Source organism: Hemitrygon akajei, chromosome 25, assembly GCF_048418815.1.
Source record: "Hemitrygon akajei chromosome 25, sHemAka1.3, whole genome shotgun sequence".
In the NCBI taxonomy this organism is placed as follows: domain Eukaryota; kingdom Metazoa; phylum Chordata; class Chondrichthyes; order Myliobatiformes; family Dasyatidae; genus Hemitrygon; species Hemitrygon akajei.
In genome coordinates this window covers 48,619,129-48,632,857 of record NC_133148.1, presented here as the reverse complement: position 1 = coordinate 48,632,857, position 13,729 = coordinate 48,619,129, and the positions used below count along the sequence as shown (strand labels likewise).

Below are 13,729 nucleotides of genomic sequence, written 5' to 3'. Positions count from 1 at the left end.
CAATGAAATCTTGAACAACCGCACCGAGATCCCGACGCCAAGTGCGGTGCTACACCAACCACATCTCCACCACATCGCCAAACACATCCCAGAGCTGGATCCAGAAGCAGAAATACTCCTGCTATTAGGAAGAGATGTTCTCCAGGTGCACAAGGTTAGGCAGCAGGTCAATGGACCACACGACGCCCCCTTTGCGCAACGCCTGGATCTGGGCTGGGTGGTGATAGGTGTGCCTCGGCGACGTACACAAACCAACAGTTAATACACTCAAGACCAATGTGCTAGAGAGTGGCCGCCATTCAATTTTTCAACCCTGCACAAGTTTCATGTATATAAAGGAAGCACGACAAGGCTTTAACAAATGTAAAGTAACCGACAAGACGCTGGGTCAGTCAGTCTTCGCTCAAACTGAGCATGATAATAAACTCGCTCCATCAGCTCAAGACACCATTTTCTTAAAAATAATGGACACTGAGGTCTTCCAGGATGAAGCAAATAATTGGGTTGCCCCACTACCCTTCAGAGAACCACGCCGACGCTTGCCAAACAACAAAGAGCAGGCGGTCAAGCGGTTCACATCCTTGCAAAACACCCTGAAAAGGACAAGCAAATCCCCGGCAACTGCTGGCCAATGGCCAGAATCACTGCCACATTCCCTAGTAGGGATGGACATGTCAGGGACGTCGAGTTGAAAACTACTGACCAAGGCGATGGGAAAATTTACCAAAGGCCTGTTACAGAAGTCATTCTACTTCTACCTAACGACTGATTTAGAGACTGAAGTTTGTATTATGTTCATTGTGACCTTACGAAGGTCAAGCGGGGAGTGTGCTGCCTTTATGGCAGTTATTTAGTTTATAATATTTTCGCGTAGTAATTTGTTAGCATTTTTTAGTTAAAGTTAGGATTGTTTAAATCAATTGATTTGTCTGTAATACATCGCGGCTGCGATGACGTCACATCCGGGTTCGCCGCGTCTTGTGGGGAATTACCGGTTTGAGATTCACGCAAGGGTGGAGGTCACTCACATGTGCGACCATAACGCTGACTAGGGTCTCTCTATGCACCAAAGACACAGTGAAAGCAACGCTGTAAGTCATTAGATAATCGGTATTTTGAGTTAAAATGTTAACGCCGATTCTGTTAAAAGTAACGACGGTCGGTAAGGTTTACCTTTTCGTCAGTTAAAGAGTCGGGATAGTTTGTATTGAAGTGTATCTAAAGCAGCCAATGGAGCAGCTAGATTCTGACTGTATGCTGCACTTTAATGTAACGTAGTTATCGTAGTTTTACCTTTGCAAGTATTCACAATGTAAATGTGATATTTAGAAGGGAACAAACACTGTACCAATCTTGTATTGTTTTTCAACAGTTTTCACCATGCGTTAATGTGAAGAGTGAACAGTAAATGGTTAATCTTACTGCGGTCTCGTTTGCATTGATTCTGGTTTATCTCGACGTTTACCTCGGCGTTACTTCACACCCGAGCGAGAACGTTACAGGTATATTTTCTGAGCAAGAATGATCTCCAACCATGTCCTGCTCTTTCAGTATCATCAAGAGAACATGGCCACAATCACCTTGATGGAACTTTGGAGATGAATTGGGAATGTGATGAGGCCAACTCCATCATCAAGATTTATGGATCCCTGAAGGATGGAAGAAGCACAGGAGACCAAAGTCACTCTCCAGGGAGAGTGGAAATCAGAGTGAGATGGATACATTTCTGCTGCTGTATTTAGTTTTCAACTATTAAATCCACACAGACTGGCTGCGTCACAGCCTGATATGGAAACATCAATGCCCTTGATTGGAAAATCCTACAAAAAGTAATGGATATAACCCAATCCATTACAGGTGAAGTCCTCCCCACAAGGGAGCACATCTACATGAAACATTGTTGCAGGAAAGCAGCATCCATCATTAGGGACTCCCACCATCCAGGACATATTCTCTCCTCGCTGCTGGTATCAGGAAGAATGTACAGGAGCCTCCGGACTCACACCACCAGGTTCAGTAACTGTTATTACTCCTCAGCCATCAGACTCTTGAACTAAAGGGGATAAATTCACTCAACCTCACTTTCCCCATCACTGAATGTTCCCACAAGTTATGGACTCATTTTGAAGGAATCTTCATCTCATTTTCTCAATATTTATTGCTTATTTCTTATTATTCTTTTTTTTTTGTCTTTTGAACACTGGTTGAATGCCCAAGTTATTACAGTCTTTTATTGATTCTATTATGACTATTATTCTATTAGAGGTTTATTGAGTATGCCTGCATGAAAGTGAATCTCAGGATTGTATATAACTATATTGGACTCTAAGAACTCTGGGTACAGCAGGTCTAGCACATCAGTGAGCTGCTCATTGTTCACAGTAGCTGGCCAGAGTGTCGTAGGAGCTGGTCTGTGGTTCAGAGGAGGAGAGGCCAGCCAGCAGGTCAGAGAAGAAGCAGGTCAATGGGCTGGAGGAGCCAGATTGTGTTTGGAGGACCTGACCTGTGCTGCTGCCTGCTACTCGAAGGCATTGGTGTGAAGGGGGTGTGCAGTGAAACCTTGAGTGACTGTCTTGAACACTTCTCTTGCAATTCCAAGACCCTGTTGGATATTGATTGCCTTTTTGGTGGAAAGACGGACGGTCAGGCAACAACATAACCTTTGTTTTAGCAAGGACTAGGCCTCATCGAGGGCTTGCATGCTGTTGCAGTCTAGGAGAGGAGACACTGGAGGTTGTGTAGTGTGGTGTCCATGCTCATTTGGGCGTTTGACGCCCCCGCCAGTGCTGCCCTCTAGTGTTCAATCTGTGGAATGACAGGCTGAGTTGCTGGGAATCATCAGTTTGCAGGAATTGTCGCTCAGGGTTTTGGACTAAAAATGTGTTTTCTTGCGTGACTATGTCTTTTTTTCCTTCCTCGCTATTTTGTATGTGCTTGCATATTTTGCACGTTGGACCCAGAAGAATGCTGTCGCATTCAGCTGTATCCATGTATGGTTGAATGGTAATTAAACTTGATTTGATTCAACTTGATATGGTGACATAACTTTGCTAATAAATTTACTTTGAACTTTATTAAATCTGTAACTTCCTCAGTTCCAGAGATATGTTTTGATTTAAGATACTGCTTTGTTTCTCTCTCCATAGGTAATGGCTGTCAAGTGTTTTCATGTATTTTATCTATGATTTGCAACATATGCGATCAGTTTCCCTCAGTGAGAATTTCATTCTGCCTTTTGTAACTCACATGCCAATTTGGACTGAAGTTCATTTACTTATTGCCCATTAGTAAAGGGTACAGAGGAGATTTACCAGGATGCTGCCTGGTTTAGAGAGTATGGATTATGATCAGAGATTAAGGGAACTAGGGCTTTACTCTTTGGAGAGAAGGAGGATGAGAGGGGACATGATAGAGGTGTACAAGATATTAAGAGAAATAGAGTGGATAGCCAGTGCCTCTTCCCCAGGGCACCACTGCTCAGTACAAGAGGACATGGCTTTAAGGAAAGGGGAGGGAAGCTCAAGGGGGATATTAGAGGAAAGTTTTTTACTCAGAGAGTGGTTGGTGTGTGGAATGCACTGCCTAAGTCAGTGGTGGAAGCAGATATACTAGTGAAGTTTAAGAGACTGCTAGACAGGTATATGGAGGAATTTAAGGTGGGGGGGTTATATGGGAGGCAGGGTTTGAGGGTCGACACAACATTGTGGGCCGAAGGGCCTGTAATGTGGTGTACTATTCTATTATGCTGCTGGCATTTACTGCAGCAATGAAGGTCTTCCATCCCTGTTGGTACTTGGTCATCTTCTCTATTGTGCCCCAGCTGTAGTTCTGGTTCCTCCTTTCTGCCTCTATGGTATGGTGTCAAGTTGTCTTTGGTCTCCTGTGTGTCCTCCATCGTTCATGTTGATGATGGAGCTGGCCTCATCATGTTCCCAAACCCTATCCTACGTTTCCTCATGGTGATTATGGCAATGTCCTCTTCATGAAACTGAAGGATTAGGGTGTGTTGGAGATCTTTATTTGCCAGAAAATACAGCGGGTCTTCTGGAAGCGCATGGTGTTGAAACAATTTGGTACCTTGCAATATTAACCTGCAAATAATGGGAGTCAGAGGAACACCACCCAATCTGGCCGCTCACAATAACTGACAGTCTGGGTCTCAGTGTAACAGGCACAGAGGGGCCACTGGACCATGTGGATGAAACAGGACACAGCAGGATTCCACTGTGCCAGAAGATCCCGATTCACTGCAGATCTTCAGATGAATATGTCACATGGAAAATTCAGACATGGAAATGACAGGAGATTCATTCACCAGTTGGTACCTTGCAGACAGTGCAGGGCTCTACAATGGCATTCTGTACAATCCATGCTTTCTCCTGGTGTCTATGCCCATCAGACATCATTCCCCCTCCCACTCATTCTCCTTATTTCTTTCCATTTCCATTATTCTCTTGGTCAATCTCTTTCTTGATCTCTGATTTTATTTTCTCTCTCCTTCAGTCTCTTCTCCTTTGTCTTCTCTGCTTCAGGTTCACATATATCTGATCCATTCTCTCACCATCTCACTCATTCTTTCTTCTCCCCATCACTCTTTCTCTCCATTCCCATTCTGACTCTCTCTCCTTCTCCCTCTTTGCAGCTTCCCCTGTATAAAGCTGCCAGGGTTTCAAAACCTGCAAGTCACATCATTTTATTTCATACAATTTGTGTGTGATTTCTGTTCTTCACACCACACTGCCTGTCTCACTGTTTCTGCTCTCCCACTTTCCAATCTGAAACAGACTGTCTTTTCAATCAGCCCCTGTTCTTCATTAAGGATACCAGTGGCTTATTTGTGTCCATGAAAAATCTTCAGTGCCAAATAACTGGACTAGATCAGCCAGCAGCAACCCCGTGCTTTTAGAAAGTAGCTTCAATGTGGATTTGATCTGAACTCTTGCTCATGGGACTCAACGTTAGTAATTCTTTTGCTTCGTTTGCTATTTTACACGAGAGTGAACGTGCTCATTGACATCTCATGAGTTGGCAAATTTGGTGATGTACACAGTCTGCCCAGCTACACTCCATTTCAGTCCTTCCACCAATGATGCACTGCGGATATTGTCTGTCTGGTGTTTCAAGAGTATTTTTTCTCTGCAACCTAACCTGAGCAGGTTTTATTTTGCAAACACGAGGAAATCTGCAGATGCTGGAAATTCAAACAACAACACACACAAAATGCTGGTGGAACACAGCAGGCCAGGCAGCATCTATAAGGAGAAGCACTGTCGATGTTTCGGGCCGAGACCCTTCGTCAGGACTAACTGAAAGGAAAGATACTAAGAGATTTGAAAGTAGTTGGGGGAGGGGGAAATGCGAAATGATAGGAGAAGACCAGAGGGGGTGGGGTGAATCTGAGAGCTGGAAAGGTGATTGGAAAAAGTGATACAGAGCTGGAGAAGGGAAAGGATCATGGGACGGGAGGCCTCAGGAGAAAGAAAGGAGGGGTGGGGGAAGCACCAGAGGAAGATGGAGAACAGGCAAAAAACTAAATATGTCAGGGATGGGGTAAGAAGGAGAGGAGGGGCATTAACGGAAGTTAGAGAAGTCAATGGTCATGCCATCAGGTTGGAGGCTACCCAGCCAGTATATAAGGTGTTGTTCCTCCAACCTGAGTTTGGATTCATTTTGCTTTGGTGATGGTTACATTCTGCCTGTGGTAGCCCAGATGCTAATTTGAACTGACCTGATATAGGGATTCAACAGTTTCTTTCCAGCCATTAATGCTGCTGAAATCACTGTGTTTCTCCAGCAGATTGTGCGTTGCTCTGGATTCCAGTATCTGCAGTTTCTTGAGTCTGGATTGAAGTTGACTTGACGGAAAGCATTTGGTATCTTGTAGTGACAACCTTCAACCACTGGGGGTCAGAGCAACACCTCTGAAATAAGGTATTGAGGATTCAGTCAAACTGGCTGCTGTAATAGCAAACTCAAGCCACAGGGTGTCAGTGTTACAGACAGACAGAGAGGGGTTGTTGTTGGTTTTGGGTGTAACAGTGGACAGGATGATTGTGACAGGAGGTCCTGAGACTACAGGAATTCTTCAGGTGAATTGTCACACTGCAACATGGTTTCCACCCACACCCCAAAGACATGCTTGTCAGTAGGTTTATTGGCTAATGTAAATTGTCCTCAGTGTAGATTGATAGTGTTCTACAGGCCTTTAGCACAAGTCATCCATACCAACCAAGGTGTCGATCGAAGTTAGTCCCATTTTCCAGTGTTTGGCCCATAACCTTCCAAAATGATCCTCTCCATGAACCTGACCAAGTCCTTTTAAAAGTTGTTATTTACTTAACTCAACCCCTTCCTCTGGTTGCCTATTCCACACTTTCTGCCATTTCTGCTTTTAAAAGCCTTAAGGTTCCTATTAAATTTTACATCTCTCAACTGAAAACTTTGCACTCTAGTTCTTGATTCTCCAATTTCAGGTAAAAGACTGTTCATTTACCACAGCTGTGCCCCTCGTAATTTTATGCATCTTTATGAAATTGCCTCTGAGTCTCCTGCACTCCAAGGAATATAGCCTTAGCTTGTCGAACCTCTCCCCATAACATAGTCCCTTGAGTCCTGGCAACATCATTGTAAACCTTTTCTGCAACACACACAAAATGCTGGTGGAACACAGCAGGCCAGGTAGCATCTATAGGAGAAGCACTGTCGACGTTTTGGGCTAAGACCCTTCATCAGGACCTTTACTGCACTTATTTAGTTTAATGGCATCTTTTCTGCAGCTTACTGATTGAAAATGAACACAATTCTCTAAGTACAGCCTCACAGATGCCTTGAAGAACTGCACTGTGACCTCCCAACATTCACACTCAATGATCTGTCTAATGAAGGGCAGCATTCACCATCCTATCTACTTCTGATTCCACTTTCAGTGAACCATGTCCTTTCAATCCAAAGTCCCTCTGTTCCACAACACTGTCCAGGTTCCCACCATTTACTGTGAAAGTCCCATCTTAGTTTGACTTTACAAAATGCAACACCTCACACTTATCTGAATTAAAATCCAGTTGCCACTCCTCTGCTCATTTACTCAGCTAATCAACATATGCCTGTAACGTTTATAATCTTCTTCACAATTCACTTTCCCCTTTGTTTTAATGTCAGCTGTGAATGTACTAACCATGTTTTGTACATTTGTATCAAAATCTTTGATGCAGATGACAAACAACAAATAACCAAGCACTGACACCTGAGATGCACCTATTGTCACAGACATACTCCCTGTACACCCATAACAGTGTGGTCAGGTACAGCACCAACTCATTAATGGAGCTGTACCTGGCCACACAGTTATGGGTGTACAGGGAGTATGTCCCTGTCACAACTCCCACACTGCAAACTCTGGCACAATGGAGGACAACCATACTCAGGCCATTGGGAATGCTCCTGTCTGTATGACATACACCATCTGCAATTGGAAACAGATGTCTGCTCCTGCATTGTCATTTCACCCACCTCATAGACACCAACAATGATGTGAGCCCCACCCTTAAGCAACTAACAGTCAGTATATACTATAACAGACAGTATATAATATTCACACCATCTCCACAGCAAGAACAGCCAAAATGTACAGGTAACCTGCTGATGACATCATCTCATTTATTTGTCATCCCTTTACAGCCCAAATAATCAGGATGTAAGAGGGAAGGAAGGGTGTGAGATACTGATTATGCCACAGCAGAGTATTATGTCCAATCAAAACACAATATCAGCGGGCCAATGAAAAAACATTAGAGAATATTAGAATGATTCTAGAGATGATGGACATGACATGTGGAAAATAGAACAGTTGGAATTGCTTTGTTTGCAAAGGATGATGTCAAAGGGTATCCATGAAGGTATTTATAATCAGAGTCAAAATGGATGAAGACAGAAATTGTTGTCATTGGTGAATGTAGAGGGTGTGGAATGAGTGAGGTGATGAAAGGATCAGAGTCACATCAGGAAGGAATGTTTTATGCAGTGAGAGGGTTGTGTCTAGAAATCACTGGTGAGCCTGGTAGAGGAAGCTGATCCAATTGTGATATTCAAAGGGGAAATGGAAAATTGAGAGGAAGACAAAGTGCAGAATGATGGGAGACAAGACAGGGAGACATGCTGGTTTTCTCTTGATTACAGCCAGCTCAGATTTAATTGGTAATCAACTTTCTTCCACACTATTCTGTTAGTGATTCTCAGTGACTGGTCTGTCCAGCTGCTATCACCTATCATTCCAACACTCTTAATGTTCCTTGTCCCGGAGACAATGCTATCTATCAGGTGTCAGGAACATGCTGACTCCAGCTTACAATCAGGTACAGGGCCATGAGACTTTCAAGTTTTCCAAAACAGCCTTTGGTAGAGACATCCAGATTATTTTCACAGCTAATCCAACCGAAGTAGAAGAGGCTCTCCTTCCTGACGACATGTATACATGTTCCTCAGCTGACTTTCGCCTGAACCCCAGGTGCTGGTAACATCAAGGTCCAACCTACTTTATCCGAGACCTAAACAACATGGAGACAACCAGACTTAACGGGAATCTCACGTTTTGACTACTGAACTTCACTTCACGATTTCTTTGCATCCGCCGACCGGTCTTATCAACGGCTGAGAACGTGACCGTGTATTCCAAACCCAACGGCCGAAGCTCGGGCGGGTCGGTCCTTAAGCAGTGATTGGATGATCGGCCATCACGTGGGGGTGTCTGTTGGCAGCGAGCTCGAGCTTGGGTTGTCGAGATTCTCACCAGAGGACGGGGAGACATGTTTGGTTGCCGGAAAAAAAGGAAGATTCGAGAAGAGAGTCGGGTTGGGTGCGCGGGTAGCGGCAAGCTCTGATTGGAGGATCGGCCTGGAGGTGACGTGTGACCGCTCCAGCTACTGCTTCTTTAACCGCTGATTGAAGATTCAAACTCCCGGTGTCCGCGCGAGCTGGGGGGAAGTGAGCACTCGGCAAATGGTCAAAGCGCGGGAGAAAGCGAGGGTGCGATTGGTTGAAGAGTAAAGACATGTGAAGAGGAGCCGAGAGCGCGAATCCCTCCAACGGCACAACCGCAGCGGCGGGAGAAAGGAGACGCCAGCGCTGAGCTGTCGTGTCCGGTGACTGAAGAAGCCCTTTGACGGAGGCGTGCACAAAGATTAACCAGACAACACAATTCGGGAAACATTCATTTCCTCGCGTCTCGGACCGGACAGTGGTGTGGTGTTGGAAGAGGTTCTGATTGTTTGACGTATGAACACTTGGTGGGTGGAGATGGAGAGGTTGTTGTATGACAGGCGGACTAGTGTGGAGTGTGAATACACAGGCTGGTGACTGAACTCAGATTATATGCTGGGTGTTTAGACAATAAATAGACGTTTATTTTGTTGTTCGAGGCTGGATCTGCAGGTACTGAGTATCATCTGGGAAACTGGGTGCTACAGAGATGAGACATTCACAGAGGTGGTCAGACCCAAAGTGCATACTTCAGATAGATGGGGAAGTATGGGGAGAATACACTCAGTACAGGCCATGTCGTACAGGCCTGTGGCCATTCCCCTCACAAGCAGGTATATGTTGGGACAAACAGTGGCTGAGATCCTGCAGAATGCGAATAGGGAGTTGGGTATGAACTTAAAACGCAGGACCTCAAGGGTAATGCTCACTGGATTACTCATGATGCCATGTGCTGGTTAGTATGAGAAATGGATAATAGTCCAGATTTTCCCCTGCAGCCGGCAATGGTGTAATATCCATCCCCTTCTCTCATCACCACCATCCAATCACCTAATCAGTCTTTCCAGTGAGGCTCAGGCTTCCATGCACCTCATCCATTGTTGACTATTGCATTCAGTGCTCTCAAGGTGACATAATTGCCGATGAGGGAATTGTTTTAAGGAGCATCTGCACTCCGGGCAACATGGCCATTGATAACTCCCACTTGGAAACTATTTCAATCCCCTTCCCCATTGCCACATCAACCTGTCTGGCTTTCACATCATTCACTGTCATGCTGAGGCCAAACACAAGCGTGAGGGACAGAACCTCATATTCCAGTCTGGTTATCTACAATCCAGTGGCATGAATATTGAATTCTGCAATTTATGGTAAACTTCTCCCCCACTGTCCCCTTTTCTTTCTCCTATCGTACACGTCTTTCATTCAAAACTCCCCAACACCAATGAGGGAATTTATTTCTGCCAAGCAAATTTTAAGGAAGAAGGAGTAACAGTGCCTGTGTGAATTTATTCACAAGGTCCCTTGGTCACCGTGGAGAGTGAGTAGAGGACAGAGTGAGATTTTTTTCTGCAACTGCACTCGATTTTCAACCACTAAATGTCTGATTTTTCTCAGCTCTGGTGATGTGATTGTGATACTAGTTTGTTTCTCTCTCCACATTGACTGACTGTCCGGTAATTTCAGTAGTTTTTATCTCTTATTTGTAACATGTGTAGTTATTTGTCCCTCAGTCATGATTTCATTCTTATGTTGGAGTTCAGATGCCAATTTTGTCTGAAGTCGATTTGATTCCATCAAAGTATTACCCTGCAATAATAACTGCAACCACTAGGGGTCAGAGGAACTACTCCAGATATTCAGCCTTCAGTTAAACTGACTGCTGTAATAGTAACCGACAGTCTCTGGGCGTCAGAGTAACAGTCAGGCACGGAAACGCTGCTGGACTGTGTGGGTGAAACAGTGTACAGGAGGATTCCACTGTGCTAGGAGGTCCTGAGATTACAGGAGCTCTTTAGATGAATATGTCACATTGAAAGTGACAGACACGGAAATGGCAGGGGTTCCATTCATCAGTTAGTATCTCACTGAAAGGATATTTATACAATCCCTGCTTTCTCTCAATGTCTTTTTCTGTCAATACATTAATTTCCCTGCAATAATTTGCATTTATAGAACTTCTTCAATAGAGCAGTGATCTGAGCTCTTGTTCATTGGACTCTGTTTTTGTTATTTTACAGTTGTGTTGATTTGATCATTGGCATCCACGAGTTGGTACATTTGGAGATGTATATGGTCTACTCACCGACATTCCAGTCCATTCCCGCCACTGCTGATGTAAAATGTATATTGCTTGTCCAGTGCTGGCAAGAGATTTTCCTCTTGATTTGCAACATAAGCAGGTTTTCTTTACTTTAGTAATTTAATTCTGTCCTTTTGTAACCCAGTTGAAACTGTCAAATCCCTGAGATATTTAAATCATCCTTAGATTGTGTGCCACTCCAGGTCCCAGGATCTACAGACGCTTGTGTCTGAACTGAAGTCAATTTGGCCAGATGACACTAACTCAGTCAAACAGACTGTTGTAATACTAACAGACAACCACTGGGGGTCAGAGTATCAGCCAGAGAGAGAGGGTGGAAGATGTGGGTGAAACAGTGCACAGGAGGGTTCCAGAGCCTCAGGAGTTACTGAGTTTGCAGGAGCTCTTCAGATGAATACATCACATTGAAATATGACATCCCTCTATATCCTAAATGCCTGCCTGTTGATAGGTTAATTGACCACTGTAAATTACACTTGCATTTGTGGAGTGAGAGGGTCAAAGAGTGTGGAAACTGGCCCTTTGGCGCATCTCCTGCATGCTGACCAAGATGTCCATTCAAGCTGGTCACCTTGACAGCATTTTGTGGGAACTTTTCCTATCCATTGCCCTCTTGGTTGTTTGCATCCCTACAAAATCTCCACTCAGTCTCCTACAAATCAAAGGTTTTCACCAGAGCTGAGGAAGTTACAGATTATTAGAGATTTTATAACCAAGCACAGTAACAGAAACATATCCAATCTCACTATTTACATTGACCTCCACAGTGACTGTGACTCCAAGATACAAATCATATTTTCTGTAATTTGTATATTCACTCCAAGGAAAGTCTGAGCCTAGACAATGTTTCCCTTCAACTCAGTCATGGCAACATTCTTGTAAATCATTTCTGTACTCTTTTCTGATTAATAACATCTTTTCTCCAGGAGCATCAATAAAAACTGAGCACAATACTCCAAATACAACCTCACCAGCACTTTCTACAATCACAACATGTGTTCCAAACTTCCATACACAGTGTTCTCACTGATGAAGAACAGTATAACAAAAGACTTCATCACCACCCTGTCTACCTGTGACTCCACTTTCAGTAAACCGTGTACTTGAACTCCAAAGTCCCTCTGTTCCACAGTACACACCGAGAACCTTTCATTCACTGTGAATCTCCTATCTTGGTTTAACTTTCCAAAGTATTGCACCTTGCACTTCCCTGAATGGAACTCCCATTTGCCACACTTCAGCCCTCTTACGGAGCTGAACGAGGAGCCACTGTAGCTTTGATAACCTTCTTTGCTCTTCACTTTACCACTTATTTTTTGTCGGGTTGCAACTCGTGAGGGACAGGTCATCCATTGATGTTGCAGCACACGGTTTAAAAAGAGTTTGGGTGTATTCAGGACTTTTCAGTGGGCTGCAATCATAGCGATTCAGTCTGCTTCGATAGCACTCGTCAGGGGCCAATAAAGAGAAGTGAGCTGTAAATGGGGCAGCCATTGTGTGAGTGGCCACTGTGGGATTGGCCAGTGTGAGAGTGGTCAGGTTTAGCTCAAAAGCCTTCCTTGTAATCAGGTGTGGGCAAGCACAGGTGGATGCTTTAAGGAAGTTTCAGGTAAGTTTTTTTTCCCACTTGGTACACAGCTAATTGCTCTGAGAATGGGTCAAGAGTTGGTGGTATGTTTGTTGTATGAGATGTGGTAACGTTTGGAGACATCCAGTTTCCCTGTTAAATACATTTGTATGAAGTGCACCGAGCTGCAGCTCCTTAGAGACTGTCCAAAGGAATTGGAGCTGCAGCTCAATGACCTTTGGCTCTTGAGGGAAAATGAGGAGGTGATAAATAGGAGCAATAGTAAGGTAGTCAGCCCTAAGTTACAGGAGATGGGTACCTGGTGACTGTCAGTAGAGGGAAAGGAAGGAGGCAGCCAGTGCAGAGAACCCCTGTGGCTGTTCCCTTCAATAATAATTAAAATGCTTTGGATACTGTTGGGAAACAACCTATTGGGGGCAGCCACGGTGACCTGATTTCTGCCACTAAAAGTGTTTCAGTGGCTCAGGAAAGGGTGGGGTTTGGGGGTAAGAGGAGTGCAGTAGTAATTGAGGATTCCATAATTAGAGGGCCAGACAGCAGATTCTGCAGACATGAAGATGGTATGTTGTCTCACAGCTGCCAGAGTCGGGGATGTCTCAGATCAGGTCCACAGCATTCTAAAGGGGAAGGTGAACAGCTGGAAGATGTGATACATAACACAAAAATACAACTGCAGATGCTGTGGATCAAAGAATACATACACAATGCTGGAAGAACTCAGCAGGTCAGGCAGCATCCGTGAGAAAAGAGTAGCCAACGTTTCAGGCCGAGACCCTTCATCAGGACCCTTCTCGGCCCGAAACGTTGGCTACTCTTTTCTCATGGGTGCTGCCTGACCTACTGAGTTCTTCCAGCATAGGTGTGATACATATTGGTACCAATGACAGGATGGAAAAGAGAGAAAGTCTGGAAGAGAGAATACAGGGAGTTGATTAGCAAGCTGAAAAGCAGGACCTCCAGGGTGGTAATCTCTGGACTGCTGCCTATCCCATGCACCATCAAGGGTAAGAAAATGATGATATGGCAGATGAATGCACAGTTGTGGAATTGGTACAGGGAGCAGG

General features: G+C 44.5%; 1 long non-coding RNA gene across 1 annotated transcript; it reads left to right on the top strand.

Moving 5' to 3' along the window:
- The first annotated feature begins 1,021 nt into the window (after nucleotides 1–1,021).
- On the top strand, nucleotides 1,022–1,421 carry LOC140716231 (uncharacterized). Its single transcript, XR_012096271.1, has 2 exons — nucleotides 1,022–1,091; nucleotides 1,373–1,421. It is a non-coding gene; the product is annotated as an uncharacterized lncRNA (long non-coding RNA).
- Nucleotides 1,422–13,729: the final 12,308 nt, after the last annotated feature.